Source organism: Lactuca saligna, chromosome 1, assembly GCF_052625555.1.
Source record: "Lactuca saligna cultivar CGN05327 chromosome 1, ASM5262555v1, whole genome shotgun sequence".
Lineage (NCBI taxonomy): Eukaryota > Viridiplantae > Streptophyta > Magnoliopsida > Asterales > Asteraceae > Lactuca > Lactuca saligna.
This window is the reverse complement of record NC_136417.1, coordinates 55,894,382-55,909,627: the sequence shown is the minus strand read 5'-3', so window position 1 is coordinate 55,909,627 and position 15,246 is coordinate 55,894,382.

The window sequence follows — 15,246 nt, the reverse complement described above, 5'->3', positions numbered from 1 at the left end:
ATGATTATTTTGAATTAATTTTTATTCCATATGTAATTTTGTGGTTTTCCTATTTTATTAAATTTAATATGGTATTTAAATTTTATAATAAGTGCATATCAATTTCATTAATGGACTTTCCTTATAATTTCAAATTTTAAAAATAAAATCTTATTAATTTGCTTTGATTATTTTATCTAAATGGTTCGTTTAAATTTAAAAAAGAAAAAAACCACTTTAATTTTAGTAATTTAATATTTTTCTGATAAATTCAAAATTTTCAAATGTTTATACATATTTAATTGTTTTAAATACACTCATGTAATACATGGGGGTCACACCTAGTGTATATATATATATATATATATATATATATATATATATATATATATATATATATATATATGTTTAGGTTTATTTGAAACCATTTTAATTTTGTGAAACCGTGTGACCAGATCTAAAAATGATTTTAAAATGCAAAATAAATGGAAAAATCCAAAAATTCTTTTTTTAAATATTATTTTCAGAACTTGAATTAACTAAAAAAATCCGTTTTTTTTGAAAAATAAGTGAAATATTCTAATAGAATATTACACTGACATATTCTAAAAAATAATTTTAAAATGCAGAATAAATAAAAAAATCCAAAAAAAAAATTTTTAAATATTATTTTCTGAACTTTAATTAACTAAAAGAATAAAAATAAAAATAAAAATAAATTACATTTTTTTTGAAAAAATACGTGAAATATTCTAATAGAATATTACACTGACATATTTTAAAAAATAATTTTTAAAATGCAAAATAAATGGAAAAATCCAAAAATTCTTTTTTTAAATATTATTTTCGGAACTTGAATTAACTAAAAAAATTAAAAAAAAAAATGCGTCTCACGGTCTTACAAAATTAGGCCGTCTCACATGAACCTAACCCTATATATATATATATATATATATATATATATATATATATATATATATATATATATATATATATATATATATATATATATATATATATAGGGAAAAGTGAATATACCCTTAAGGGTATATATATTTAAGTACCCAAACACATCATAATACGTTGTTTTGTTTGATATATTCATTATAATATATTCTTAAACATCAACCCTAACTTGATTTAGTTTCAAGATTTTCAAATTTTCATTATTATCTTCCACTTACATCACATTTTTTTCCCGACCACCTACTAGGCTATATATATTGTAGTTAAAAATGAAAAATATGTAAGAGGAAGATAAATGTGTAATTTTAAAAAAAAAATCATGAAAGTAAATCAAGTTAGAAGTTAAATTATAAGAAAATTGGACAATCAGAATGTATTATATGATAAAAAACAATGTGGTATGACGAATTTGGGTACCTAAGCTTTTATACCCTTAAGGGTATATTCACTATATATATATATATATATATATATATATATATATATATATATATATATATATATATATATATATATATATATATATATATATGGGAAAAGTGAATATACCCTTAAGGGTATATAATCTTAGGTACCCAAACTCAATATATTACATCGTTTTGTATTATATATTTAACTTGTAATTGTCTAATTGTTCTGATAATTGAACTTATAACTTGATTACTTCTAAGATTTTTATAAATTTCATATTTATCTTCCTCTTACATACTTTTCATTTTCAACTATAATATATATATCCTAGTAGGTATTCGGTAAAAAGATATGATATAAGAGGAAGATAATAGTGAAATTTCAAAAATCTTCAATGTAAATCAAGTTAGGGGTTGAAGTTTAAGAACATTCTAATAAATATATCTAACAAAACTACTAATTATTGTGAGTTTGGGTACCTAAGCTTATATACCCTTAAGGGTATATTCACTTTTCCCTATATATATATATATATATATATATATATATATATATATATATATATATATATATATATATATATATATATATATATATATATATATATATATATGAGATAGGGAATATACATTACAGCCCCACCTAAGCTTAGGTACTAAACCTCTAAAATATGTCGTTTTAACATGCTAAATATGCCCGATTTGGTTTCACCTGGTAAATATATCATCATCCATAACATTTCTTTCTTTGATTATTGTTTTACCATCTTTGTTTTGTTTCCTCAATTATCGTTTATTATTACTTCACCCAAGTGAACATTACTAAACCCTAAACCCTAAACCCTAAATCTAAACCCTAAACCCTAAACGCTAACCCTAAACCCTAAACCCTGAACCATGAACTTAAACCCTAAACCCTAAATCTAAACCCTAAACCTTAAACTTAAACCCTAAACCCTAAACCCTAAACCCTAAACTCTAAACCTAAACCTAAACCCTATTGTGTCGATCTTGAATTTACATCTTGTAGTATTAACCGTGAATCCATTAACCGTAATCTTTATATAGTAAAACAATGTATTTTTAAGAGGTTTAATACCTAAGCTTAGGTGGGGCTCTAATGTATATTCACTTTTCCCATATATATATATATATATATATATATATATATATATATATATATATATATATATATATATATATATATATATATATATATATATATATATATATATATATATATATATATATATATATATATATATATATATATATAGCGTTGAATTCGATGATGACCGTTCAATGACAACGTTTACTATTTATACATCATTCTAAAATTGTGAGTCTTCAAAATTAAATGGACACGTGTTGGATAATCTTAGAAAAATAAGACTTAAATTTAATATTTAATAGCTTTATATAGTTGAACGATGGATTATCAAGGTTGAAGCCCGTATAATTTGAAGGGGCCCTAATTTGAATTTTGGTCAATATCTTCTTGAAATGTTTCATACCAAGCTATGTATGATCATTATGATTCTTGTGAGAATTTCTAAACGATGGTGTCATGTATAGAGTTACTTGTGATTTTATGGCGTAAAATTATTGTCGTATGTGTACCGTGTCAAATAATTTTTAGATTCTTTTTATCGGTTATAAATACAGTTTTCATGATGGAATACAAAAAATTATAGTAACCTGAAAATTTATCTTGATAAATAATATGTATTTGTGCCTAAGAATAATCATTGAATCACCATAAAATAATTAATATTGGAATTCTTATCACTTCTGAAATTTGCACATTCACATGTTTACATTATGAATACAAATATTTAAATAATGTTGAATTGTAGTTGATTTTATAAATTTGATGTAAAAATCGACTCCACCCACTCTCCATACATGATACATGACTATTTGAGTTGATATTGCCTTAAATGCATGTTTGCATTAATAAATTATTTATTAGAGCATGCCGGTGAGGTGAACGTCCATGATGTCGCCTTGCAAATGGTTGTGGGTTCTTTATCTACCCTAAATATTATCTTTTATAATAATTTTATTATTCACTGAATTTCCACGCAAGAATATAAGTACTATGTAGAAAATATTAACTATTAACAAATTATTATCTAATATTTTTATTTGAAAACAAATGTCAGAACAAACATTTAGTTAAATTATTAGTTTTATTAAAATCATAGTTTTAACTTATTGGTGATGGACATCATTAATTGATAATTTTACAGACCATGGAAAACTACATAAAATATATATATATATATATATATATATATATATATATATATATATATATATATATATATATATATATATATATATATATATATATATATAAACGTATGATGCTTTATATAAAATAAATACTACAACTTTAATAACATAGAAACAATAAAACATGGATCATAAGATTTGTATTAAAAATAATAAAAAAAAAAAAATTACAACTCATACAAAAAATATACAAAAATCTATATACATTTTATATATAGAAACACTATTATCCCAATATTCAACAAAACTATAAATAAAAAATAAATAAAAAATAAAAATAAATAAATAAATAAATTGAACTCTTCATATTTGAATTACAAATATGCTCAAATATATGAATGTTTTTTTGTGAGCAAAACTTCCTTATATATTATTAAACTTATTAATACAAGTTATGAAGTTTATAAATGAAAGAAAAAACATAATTAATCATTACTATCTAATAACCATAATTTAAAAACATCTTGAGTTGTAAGTATTAAGTATATATAAATTAGAAAACTATTGACTTCCAGTAGAAATATCAAATGAATGTGTTGTTTGGAAATACATCTCTATTATTAAATAGCATGAATATATTTTAAATAATAAAAGTTTTGAATAGGCACAATATTTGCAAATTAGGTTTTGGATCTACGAAACCAAAGAGATGGTTGCATCAAAAAACCTGTATAAATGTTTCTTTATATAATGGTTCAATAATAAAAATAATAAAAAGAAATTATTCGATTAAACAAAATTAAAGTAGTTCGTAGTTCACTTTCATAAGTTAGAGCATCTTCGATATATAACTTATTAATATTTTATCAACCATTGAATACCATTGGATTTAAAATTTTATTTAGCTAGTATTCGTAAACAATTGAATATTTTCTAACCATTTATATCTATTATAACATTTGATATAATTTGTCGTCTTATGACGTTATCATTTTATCGCTTTTGGTTATATTTTATATTTATATTTTTATTATTTCTTGACTAATTAATTTAATATATTATATAAACAAAATAAACAATCAATATTAATAAAAATATATATTTAAAAAAAATTCTAACTCAATCAAAATGACACATCGAATGAGGGTACCAAATAAAATATATCAAGTAGTTTAGATGAATGTATATTATTTAAAAAAAAAAAAAAAAAAAAAAAAAAAAAAAAAAAAAAAAACAAAACTAATTACATTATAGAATATTTTAAGTATAATTATTTTGTTATGAGATAACCACTATTTCTCTAATACTATTACAATATTATTATTTAAAACATGCTAAATATATATTCATAAGCATATTTTACATATATAGTCTTATTATAAAAGACTGGATACAAACCGATTAACGAGGTTTTTACAAAATTTTATATATTACATAACTTCTCTGAAATTTATATACATAGTATAAAAGTGATACATAACTATACCAGATGTTTATCACATGCAATAATTAAACACAGAGAGAGAGATAAACGGATGACACTTAGTGAGTTCAATAACAATTACAATATATATGACGTTATGTCATACACATATCAATATGACAGAAGCAAAGAGGGACAAAGAATAACAAATGCATAAGTGTATCATATGAGAGACTTTCCATATCAACCAATGATTTGATTCAAAGATTTACGATCAATAAGAGACAATGATTTCAACTTGATATACTTCAATAAAACTTCAGCCCAAGTGACATAGAAAATAAACGATTTCTGAATTAACATTTTCCTAGCAATTGACGTTCTTTATATCCATGCGTAGGTGAAATTATGCTCTACAACTTTCGTTTAGACTCCGTCGGCTAATTTTGACTTCATTTATAAAGTTATATTTTTTACAGACCGGAACAGGAAAAGTCCGTTAAAAATTCATAACCTCTTCATCCGATGTCCGTTTTCATCTGTCTTTTTACCGTTGTACTACTATCGACGAGATCTTTGATTCTCTGTTAGGTTGTGTCGGCAAAAAATCACTCGATCTTTATTTCAAGTTTCGGGATGAGTACTGCTATGCCGAATCTTAGAAAAATCATAACTTCCTCATCCGAAGTTAAATTTTGACATTCTTTTTATGAAAGTTCTCAGTTTAACGAATACTACGACTTTTATTTAAATTACAAAGGCTAAAAAGTAGTTTATCGTAAACTCACTTTTTACGTCATATGGCTAAAGAAATGCATTGAGAAAGGGTAGATGTATAGAACTTTTCAACGAGATAGTGCTTATTCAACTCTCTTAAAATGGAACCAAACATATATGCCATGGTTACTTACTTCGACAGGGTACAAATATCTAAAGTTTTTCTTTTTAGATACTTTTTCAGACCTAGTCTGCTCCAATCCCCTTGCGAAACTTTCGTTATTAGGTTAGCCATAAACTTCACATGTTCTAGCGATTCTCATGGCATCATCAAATGATACAAGTCTTGGATAAGAATCTACAACGCACTAGAACGCCTTGTTGACGATCCTTTACTCCGACAGCATCTAGGGTTAACATGTTGTTAGCTTCAACTCGTTCGAATAAGAATCTACAATTAACTCTGCTGTAAATTTATTATTCATTCAGGGCGCTCAGCCGGTGCTCCTTTCTCAAACCAGAACAACTTTGAACGTTAGGGAAGAGAAGGGAGGATCACCTGAGCGAACTGACCGAAGGGACTTTATTTATCTGAACCGAACGATAGCGACTTAAAGCTAAGAGCAGCGTCGCTGCTTGATCGGCGGGGAGGAGCATCTAAAAGTATAGGGAAGGATCAAAGACTTTTACTTTGTCACCCGGGATCTACCACAGGTTGGGTTTGAGATCCGTGTGATGGGTGACTATCCAGCACGGTTCGGAGAGCACTTTTAGTCTACGCTGGTGAATGGAAGCCCCTATCAAGCAAGAAAGAAGCGGCTCTTCCCACGGCCAATCACAAACGATATAGGTGTGGGAGTAACCCTGGTCTGGGAAGGCTAAGACAACGCCTCGCATATGGGTAGCAAGAGGGCGCTTATGCCCCGACGGTGGGGCCTTATGGGGAAGGGCCCAACCCAATAGGGATAGCACACCCCCCACTTCAAGCGCACCTCTGTATCGACTGAATCACTCTAAGGGTCTAATCGGTGGAATCGATGAACTGGTTACATGCATGGGGCAGAGGGCTCATAGTACCCCCTTTTCTTGATCCAGCCTTTTCTTAGCTTCGGTAGTGAGTCACCTATTAAAAAAAGGGGCAGGCCCGCACGCCTTATTTGAGACTACTAAGGCACGCATACTGGTTCTATCGCAAAACTTCAATAAGTCATAACTTCTTCGTTATAAATCGGATTTCGATGAGGTTTTCGCCTAAACGTTTCTAACTAGATAATTTACAACTTTCAATAACATTATTTGTTTACTTATTTGCAACTTAAATTTAACATTTTCGTTAATTTCAATATTTGACTTTTGATTGGAATCTCATAAGACTTCCAATACTTCCCGAATGATTCTAAACATAGTTTTACTTCAATCTCTTAAAAGTATTTTGTTAGAACTCAACGCTCAAATTCACATACTATTTAATAATATTTACTTTTAAGTTATCAAGCTTACAAAACAAGATAATTATACAAGGTTATTAGCATGTATGTTACAAGTACCTCCTCCTTTTGAGGATTTCGTCCCCAAAATTACAACAATTTAAACAAATGGCGATATTTCGCTCTTATCTCATTCTTATTTTCCCAAGTATAAGTTGGGGCTCAATGGTGTTTCCACTTGACAAGCACCAACTCCACTTCTTTATTACATAATTCAATCTCTCTTTCATTTATGATCTATTCAGGCTCTTCTACATATCTTATTTTATTATCCAGTTTCACCTCGGATAATGAAACTGTTTCATCATATATGCTCAAACATTTACGCAGATAACTCACATGAAACACATCATGAATACCTGCCAAATCTTCAGGCAATTGCAAGCGATATGCTTGTTTACCAATTCTCTTGATGATTTTGAAAGGACCAAAAAATCTAGGACTCAATTTTCCTTTCTTCCCAAATCTCATGATACCTTTCCATGGGGACACCTTCAACATTACAAAATCACCCACCTGGAATTCTATGGGTCGTCTTCTCTTTTCCACATAGGACTTCTATTGATCCTAAGTCGCTTTCATTCTTGCTCGTACAATTTGAATCTTGTCAGTGGCGTCTTGAATCATTTCAGAGCCTCCAAGGATTTTATGTCCTACATCACGCCAACATAATGGAGTACGACATTTACAACCATATAATGCTTCATATGGTGGCATTTTGATTGAAGTGTGCTAACTGTTATTACACGAAAATTCGATAAGAGGTAAGTACTTGTCCCAGTTACCTCCAAATTTCAAGACACATGCACGAAGCATATCTTCCATTATTTGGATTGTTCTCTCCGTCTGACCATCTGCATGGGGATGATAAGTTGTGCTGAGAGCGACCCGAAATCCTAATTCATGTTGCATACTTGCCCAAAAATGAGAAGTGAAGCAAGTATCACGATCGAAAATAATCTTTAGTGACACACCATGTCTCGCAATAATTTCATCTAAGTATACTTTTTCATATTTCTCCACTGGAGCTGTTTCACGCATGGTAAGAAAATGTGCACTCTTAGTCAGTCGGTCGACAATTACCCAAATAATATCATTTTGTCTCGCAGTCTTTGGCAATTTGGTAATAAAATCCATGGACAACTCCTCCGATTTCCACATGGGAACATTAATACTTTCTGGACTCCCATATGGCTTTCGGTGTTCCGCTTTGACTTGTAAGCATACTAAACATTCTTGCATGTATCTTCCAATGTCTCTCTTCAACCCAGGCCACCAATAATCAGCTCGTACATCATAGTACATTTTAATTGTACCATGGTGTATTGACAGCTTAGACTTATGAGCTTCATCTAAAATCTTCTATCTTAATCCACCAATATCTGGAATCCATAGCCGATTCTTAAATACTTTCAGTCCACGTGGATCATCAAGTAAAATATTAGCATAATGTACCATCCCTTCCTCCTTCACATTTTTTGGCTTTAAGGCCTCTAATTGCCATTTCTTTAGTTCATCAAGAATACTGAACTTTACAGTAGTCTGGGTAATAACATAACACACAAGATTGTGATAAACCTTCCTTCTAAGTGCATCGGAAAATACATTGGCCTTTCCAGGATGAAACAAGATTTCACAGTCATAGTCTTTGATCAACTCCATAGCTCGTTGTTGTCTCATATTCAAAGTTTACTGACTAAATATATACTTGAGACTTTTGTGGTTAGTAAACAATTGGCATTTTGTACCAAAAAGATAATGCCTCCAATGTTTTAGGGCAAATACTACTATAGCTAGTTCGAGGTCATGGGTGGGATAATTATTTTCATACTCTTGCAGTTGTCTTAAGGCATAAGCTATTACTCTACCACGCTACATCAACACACAACCGAGTCCCAGTCTTGAAGCATCGTTATACACGGAAAAATAATTATCACCTTCTGGGAGTGATAAGATCTGAGCATGAGTCAAAAGGTATTTTAGAGTTGAGAAAGCTTTTTCTTGGGCTTCACCCCATTCGAACTTTACTTCCTTTCGTGTAAGACTCATGAGAGGTACAACTATACGTGGAAAATCTTTAATTAATCTCCGATAATACCCCGTAAGTCCCAAGAAACTGTGAATTTTAGAAGCATTACGGGGCACTTTCCAATTATGGATGGCTTCAATTTTGGTAGGATCTACTGATATATTGTCACCAATAATCACATGACTGAGAAATTGAATTTGGCGAACCCATAATTCATATTTGGAGAATTTAGCATATAGTTTCTCCTTTCGAAGAAGTTCTAATATTTCACGAATATGAATGGCATGATCAGCATCAGACTTGGAATAGATTAGAATGTCATCAATGAATACGATGGCAGATTTATCGAGCATTGGACGGTTACCCGAATCATCATATCCATGAATATAGCGGGAGCATTTGTCAAACCGAATGGCATGACAAGGAATTCATAATGCCAATATTGAGTACGAAAAGCAATATGTGGTACATCTTGCTCGTTTACTTTCAAATGATGATAGCCAAATCTCAAATCAATCTTCGAAAATTACTAACACTGTAAAGTTGATCAAACAAATCGTCAATGTGAGGCAGTGGGTACTTGTTCTTGATAGTTACCTTATTTAGCTCACGGTAATCAACACACATTCGCATCGAACCGTCCTTCTTCTTGACAAACAATACTGGAGCACCCCAGGGAGAGGTACTCGATCGAATAAAGCCTTTGTCAAGTAATTCCTGCAGTTGGATCATCATTTCCTTCATCTCAGCCGGCGCAAGACGATAAGGAGTATTTGCAATTAGAGCAACACCGGGTACAATCGAAATTCTACTTGCATATCCGGAGGTAGTCCAGGAAAATCATCGAGGAACACATTAGGATATTCATTAACAACGGGAACATCTTTTACAGCTTTCTTTCCCTTTCGATATAAGCTTACGAGCTTTTAGGAAAGAGATTATTTTAAAATTTTAAATCTTTATTCACTGTAGACATAAGTAGGATTCTCTCTTTGAATAGGAATGTGTACTATCTTTTCATAGCACAAGAGTTCTGCACGGTTCTTTGACAACCAATCCATGCCGAGAATAATATCAAAGTTAGGCAAGGAGATAGAATCAGGTTAGCAAGAAAATTATAACCTTCAATTTCTATGACACAATCACTATAGAATTTATCAGCAAGTAATGATATACTTCCCACAGTATCTACATGAAATGGTTGTGCGAGTGCATAGCAAGCAATTTGAAAGGAATCCGAAAATTCATGAGACACAAAAGAATCTGAGTCACCAGAATAAAACAAGATATGAGTAAGTCTAGACTTAACGAGAAATGTACCGGTCACAGCATTTGGGTCTTCACATGCCTCCTCTGTGGTAATTTGGAATGCACGACCTTTAGCTTTTGGCACCTCCTACTTTTTAGTTGGAGTACTCTTTGGGTGTTGGATGGAAGCTTGACTTCCCGCAATTTGACTAGTAACTGTAGGGCAGAAACGCTTCCTGTGGCCAATAACACCACAAGCAAAGCATATAACATTCTTCATCAAGCAAACGGACTTCATGTGGTCTATTTATCCACATCCATAACAGACCACTGATCCTTTTTCTAATCTGCATTCTCCCTGATGATTCTTTCCACAATTTCGACATGATGGCGACTGAAGAGAAAAAGAATGTGACCTACCGCGGCCACGAGAGGTATTATGAGATTGCACTTGTTTACCAGGATCAGTTCGAATAGATTGAGCTGGTGGAATAGAGTAAACAGGAACAGTTCGAACAGAAAGAGTGGCAGCACGTATCTCTAAGTCATGCTCGCGCTTTCTAACATACTCAACCGCTTTATCAAATGACAGAACATCCTGATTAACCATGAAATCACGGATTTCATATCGTAGTCCTTCCACGAATAACTTAAATTTATCGTCTTCAGTTGGAATATACTTTGCAGCAAACCGTGCTTTTTGATAGAATTGAATTTCATAATCATTCACAGTCATTCCTCCCCGTTTAAGCTCGAGGAAATGTTTCTTCAATCTTCTCCTCATTTCTAGAGGACAGTACTTTCCTAGCAAGCGAGTTTTGAACATTTCCCAAGACAAATTTTTCTGGTTATACTCATTGAGAGCTTCAAATGTTGCTTCCCACCAGACCAAGGCTCCTCTGATGAGCATTGCAGAAGCATAATTAGCATTGTCTTCATTAACCACATGAGAAATAAGAAATACTTTTTATGTGTTTTGGATCCAAGTAAGAATAACAATGGGATTAAGAACAGCTAAAAACTCCGTAGCACCATTACTCTTGAAAGTTTTGAATGAGGGACGTTTCACCTCCCCTTTTGAAGATTCTCTGGTGGCTTCTCTTTAACTTTATCGCTATTCTTTTTGTGTTCTTCGAGAGTCTGCCGAATAACACCAGTGATTTTATCCACAAGTCGCTCCTCATGAGGGGATACTGGAGTATTTACTTCACCCGGATAAGGATCTTCACCCACATCTGGTGTATGGCTACTCACTTGTTCAGCCATTGTTCTAAAAATTTAGAGTAATATAGTATTTTAGAATATTAGGCTTTATCATTACCTAATAATTTACTTAAGTCTTTCCAATGGTTTGTATCCATATACTTACAATGAATCCATTCATATATTCAACTTTTGACGGTTGAAGTCTAAATACCAATCTATGGTATTTAGTTCACTTAAACTACTGCTCTGATACCATGATTAGGAGAACCACTATTTCTCCAGACATGCTGCATGCATATTCATAAGCATATTTTACATATATGGTCTTATTACAAAAGACTGGATACAAACCGACTAACGAGGTTTTTATAAAATTTTATATATTACATAACATCCCAGTAATTTATACACTAATTACAAAAGTGATAATATTAACTATTCTACATCTTATTATAGTACATAACTATACCGGATGCTTATCACCTACAATAATTAAACACCGAAAGGGATAAGCGGTTGACGCTTAATGAGTTCAATAACAGTCACAATATAATGTTATGTCATACATACATCAATATGAAAAAACCAAAGAGGGACAAAGAACAACAAAGGCATAAGTGTATCATATGACAATCTTTCCATATCAAACAATGATTTGATTCAAAGATTTATGATCAATGAGACACAATGATTTCAACTTGATATACTTCAATAAAACTTCAGTCCAAGTGACATAGAAAATAAACGATTTCTGAATTAATATTTTCCTAGCAATTTATAGGCTTTCAGCCCTACCTAGCCTTCTGCCATTGCTAAAGTGATACTTAGTCATTCACTTCATGGTCAAAGGCTACATACCAATACCAAAGTGATACTTAGTCATTCACTTCATTGTCACATATAGCTCCATTATCACAATAACATGGGAAAGCACATTGCACATATAACACCTAACATACAATTGACCCTATATTGAACTCACCGTGAAATAACTGAAAGGTAAAATGATAATTTGGGCAGCACTTCATTTCAAGATATGACTTTCTTTGACGAAACCGTGGATTTTAATTGAAAACTGGGCTTTGTGCGGGCAGAGTTTCAACTTGAAAATATTATTTTCTGGGGTGTTTGATGCACCGGGACATGCTTCGGGTGTCGGGGATGTTTCCAAGGCTTCGGGGGTGTCAGGGTAATTTAAGAGATGATAGAGGTTGTAAAAGTGTAAATTTGGTAACCTTAAATTGAGCAGTCTCGCATCCCATTTATAGGGGACCGAAGCACCTAATTACGTTGGGTGTAATTCCTCGGTACGTGGGGCGTACTGCCTCACACATCTCTTCGCTGAGCGTACAAAGTGGATCAGCTCTGACGCATCAAGGCTAAGATACATGGCACTCATGCGAAGGAGTAGGGAGGGTAAAGGACTCCCGAGCACTTACATAAGTACGTTGGGCGTACACCTTCGGACCAGCCTCGAATTTTGTGCCCAAATCTTCCAAAATTCATAACTTTCACATACAAACTCCATTTTTGATGTTCTTTATATCCATGCGTAGGTGAAATTATGCTTTACAACTTTCGTTTAGACTCCGTCGGCTAATTTTGAATTTATTTATAAAGTTATATTTTTAACAGGCCGGGACAGGAAAAGTCCGTTAAAAATTCATAACTTTTTCATCTGATGTCCGTTTTCATCTGTCTTTTTGCCGTTGTAATACTATTGACGAGATATTTGATTCTCTTTTAGGTTGTGTCGACTAAAAATCACTCGATCTTTATTTCAAGTTTCGGGTGGTCTATTGCTATGCCGAATCTTAGAAAAATCATAATTTCCTCATGCGAAGTTAAATTTGGACGTTCTTTTTATGAAAGTTTCCAGTTTAACGAATACTACGAATTTCATTTAAATTACAAAGGCTAAAAGGTAGTTTATCGTAAACTCACTTTTTACATCATATGGCGTCGTACCAGTTCTGTCGCGAAACGTCAATCAGTCATAACTTCTTCGTTATAACTCGGATTTCAATGAGGTTTTCACCTAAACGTTTCTAGGGAGATAATCTACAACTTTCAATAACATTTGTTTTACTTATTTCCAGTTTAAATTTTACATCTTCGTTAATTTCAATATTTGACTTTTGATTGGAATCTTATAAGACTTCCAATACTTCCCGAATGATTCTAAATATAATTTTACCTCAATCTCATAAAACTATCTTGTTAGAACTCAACACTCGAATTCATATATTATTTAATAATATTTACTTTTAAGCTATCAAGCTTACAAAACACGATAATTATACAAGGTTATTAACATGTATGTTACATGTTAATATGATAAAAAATAGGTTGCTTTTATATTTGTATTTTAATAAAGTTGTATGAACCTAAAATTTTTACTGCTTTCAACTAAAGGCATATTATATGGATTACACTTCGTAAATGGTAAACATATCATCGAATCATTTACATCTGATATTTAACTATTAATTTTACATTATTCTTATCGTCCACCACTATAAACACATTTTTTTATGTTGAGCTTTCATTGTTAATATATGGTTAAACAAAGACAAATAAAATAACTTTCAAATGAAAACTAAGGAATTAATAAACTTTATGAAACATCCCAAAAATATGGTCCAAAAATTTTGTTTTAAATCATTTAAGAAAAACCATATTTGTTAAACATCATAATAACAAAACCACAAGTATCAAAATGTCATAAATTGTGTATCTCAAAAATCTCATATCATCTATCAATGCATCAAAATCATATGTCAAATATCAGAGTGAATCCTCCCAGGCTAAAAGTTGTGGTGTGTGTCATGCAGTCATCCCGAGCTCTTCCCCTTGCTAGTAGAAATACCTAAAACCAAATTTGAAAACTATAAGCACGAAGCTTAACGAGTCTCCCCAATTACCACATACCATACATATATCATATAAATATATCTTGGGCGCCACCCCTGGTACGTCGAGTCAGGATCGACATTGGCTTTCCCGACCTCGAACCTTAATCGGCATCGGACCCTGCCCGACATCGAGGCTCGCCCGATATCGAGCATGTCTCGGAATACATTTGAACACAGTCAAATAATACACATAAACCTAAGCATATATCATTAACATTTAAACATTCCTCGGGCCCCATCCAGCATCGTACCGTAGTCCATAAACATGGTAGCATTCCTCGGTCCACACCCCTCCCCCCCCCCCCGGCATCATACCGTAGTCCGGAACTACTACTAGCTAAACGGGACGGCCTTGGTGCCTTAGACCCATTCCTAATGGAGGAAACTCACTTCGTATGCTAGCTGTGAAATCTCGTGTGAGTAATCTTCGACGGTTGCTCCAATGACTCCCCGACTATCAATTTCACAATAACACTTAATCAAAATCTTCTTCTAAGGGTAAAATGACCATTTTACCCCTGGTCGAAGTCAACGTCTTGATCAATGTCAATGTCAAGGTCAACTCCCAGCCAACTTAACTCGTCGAGTTACCTCCTAACTCGACGAGTTCCTATACTACTCAGACTCG